General features: G+C 35.8%; 1 protein-coding gene across 3 annotated transcripts in view; it reads left to right on the top strand.

Moving 5' to 3' along the window:
• The first annotated feature begins 790 nt into the window (after positions 1–790).
• The window catches only part of CD36 (CD36 molecule (thrombospondin receptor)), a 60,173-nt gene continuing 58,345 nt past the window's right edge, over positions 791–2,618 (top strand). For 2 of the 3 annotated variants that reach the window (XM_005862925.2, XM_005862924.2), the window contains exon 1: positions 791–880. The gene's annotated coding sequence lies outside the window, so the exon portion shown is untranslated. The remainder of the gene's footprint in view (positions 881–2,618) is intronic. The other variant, XM_005862922.2, reaches the window with a different exon arrangement.

The raw sequence follows: 2,618 nt of genomic DNA on the forward strand, positions 1-2,618 counted from the left end.
TTCTCAGAATGATGTCTGGCCTGTGTGGTAAGTGGCCTCAGTGTTAACCATTAGCATAACATGGCACAATGTGGGCTTTTCAAAACATGTGCTTCAGCCCTAACCGGTTTGGCTCCGTGGAGAGAGCGTTGGCCTGCCGACTGAAGGGTCCCAGGTTCGATTCCGGTCAAGGGCATGTTCCTGGGTTGTGGGCACATCCCCAGTAGGGAGTGTGCAGGAGGCAGCTGATCGATGTTTCTCTCTCATCGATGTTTCTAACTCGCTATCCCTCTCCCTTCCTCTCTGTAAAAAGTCAATAAAATACACTTTAAAAAAAAACTAAAAAAATATGTGCTTCTGATAAGATTATTATTTCACAAATTAAATACAAAGTGATATTACAAGGAAAAACAAAAGTGATGTGACTATTTTAAAGGTCAGTCAACACACAACAAGACTATGTCCCCTGCCCTTCAATAGATTTGTGAAATATGCTGGATCAGACAGAATAAAGGAAATAAGCACAGTGAATTTTAAAAATACTCACTTAGCCTAAATGAGGAAGCATCACAAGCCCATTTTCGGTGGTGTGTACAATTAGCTTTCAATCATGATTTGCCCAGTTGTCTCATTCTGGGAGGTTGTCTATATATCTGAACATTTCTTTGTGGGTTTCAGTGTTGAAGCTCAGTGAAATTCAGGCAAGAGGAGTCAGTCCTGCCCCCAGGAACTTTAGGAGTTACCTATTTGACAGAGGAGAGCAGGACTCTTGTTCTTATTACCTAATCCAGTTGAGCAATAGGGAAGAGGGAGAGCCTCTGGGACAGACTCTTTGACAGAAGCCAGAGCGAGGCTGACACACACAGTCTGCTGTCCTCACGTTGTCTCTGCGTCTGCTAAGGTTAGTAAACTTGGAAATGAATGTGACTAGAGATCATTATGCTTAGGTGGCACCTGTAGGGTAGGTTTTAAAACAAGTGACCTGGGATTGTCAAAAGACTTTTAAAATGAGGGGAATAAAGGAGATTAGGGGGAAATCAGTACTTCTTAAAAGCTAACTTCCATGACATAGTGCTACAGTATAGCTTATCCACATTTTAGGAATGTTTTATGGTGAATGATAGGAGGACAAAGAAATTCTTATTCAAAAAAATTTTTCCTCTGGACTTTCAAATGGAAATAAATTTCCCCTGCATTTAATTTATTTAAATAAAAATGCATTACTTAGGTTTTTACCTTATTGTGAATTAGTATTTATACAACCTCAGGTTTCTTGTTTTCTTAGGCCTGAATGTGAATGTTTGCTTTCTCTAAGCCCTAACATTCACAGTAGAATGATATGCTTTATCCATAAAAAGAATCTTCATTACTTTCAAATAAAAAAATATTTTTATAATAGTATATTTCCCTCATTTTCTAAATTTAAATGAGCCTTTCTTTATCTATAAAAGTACCAAGTAACAAAACAGAGATACTTGTAAAATTTACCCAGCAGGTTTTTCTTCTTTTTTTCAGCCTTATGTGTAATTTTTACACTGTAAAGCAAAAGCTTTAGTTGTTCCTTGTGCTTCTTTATATAAGCAAAGTTACAACTTTTGGCAATTTGATATCAATTGCTATTAAATTCTGAAGCAAAACTTCTTTCCCTCTCCCTTTAACACTTCCTGAACATAGCAGGCACTCAGATAATTTGTGATGAATTTTCTCTCAACTTATTTGACATTGCTGCAACAACTGTTTGTCTTTCTTCCTTGAAATCACTGGCTTCTGGTAGAAATTGCCGTCTTTCTAAATACGGAGCAATGTCCTCTGCCAGTACCCCTTCTCTGTATTGGTCAATACATGGACATTAATCTCAAACTTATGCTTGACAAAGGAGACGAAGGAGCTGGAATATTGGTTCATTCCTCTATGAAGCTTGTAATTTCTCCCTCTAAAACCTCCCCCCTCTGTAGGTCTTCTGCTATACCACAAACCTTCCATTAGACCACCTATACTACTATTTTAAAATGATTTTTCTACATGTCTATATAAACTATCACTCCATGAAGTTGGGGTTTTATTTTATTTATTTCATATCTCTGGGCCTAGAAATATTCAGCACTCATGAGGAATAGCTTATTAAATATTTGTATGAGTAAATGTGTTGTTTTAACTGTAATCTGTGTAAAAAGTAATGAAAATAATTCTAAAACAACACAGCAAAAAAATTCAGGTGCTGAGAGAGTTATAGTGATGAAAGATAAGGATTTAGGTTCAGGGGAGAAAATGCTTGTACTTAATCATGTATCTGTATGTCTTATGACTAATCTTGATATTACTTGTCGTCTGGATGCATAAATTCAAGGTCACCTACTTCATACTAACTCTGGAAATCTTATCATTTACCTAATTTTCCCTGTGTCATTTATATCTTCTATAGAAATGTGGCTAGCAATACCTTATTATAGTTGATTTTTTGGTAACTTAAATAATGACACATGGAAGAATTTCAGTATGACACCTGATCTATGTCATTATGTTAAGAAATATTTGTCCTCTCCCTTATCCTTTCCTAGAACTTTTCAAGTTGCCTTATATGAAGGGAATAAACATAATATTTTAATCAAATAGAACTATTATATTTTTATATATAATTT

Source organism: Myotis brandtii, unplaced genomic scaffold, assembly GCF_000412655.1.
Source record: "Myotis brandtii unplaced genomic scaffold, ASM41265v1 scaffold17, whole genome shotgun sequence".
NCBI lineage: Eukaryota > Metazoa > Chordata > Mammalia > Chiroptera > Vespertilionidae > Myotis > Myotis brandtii.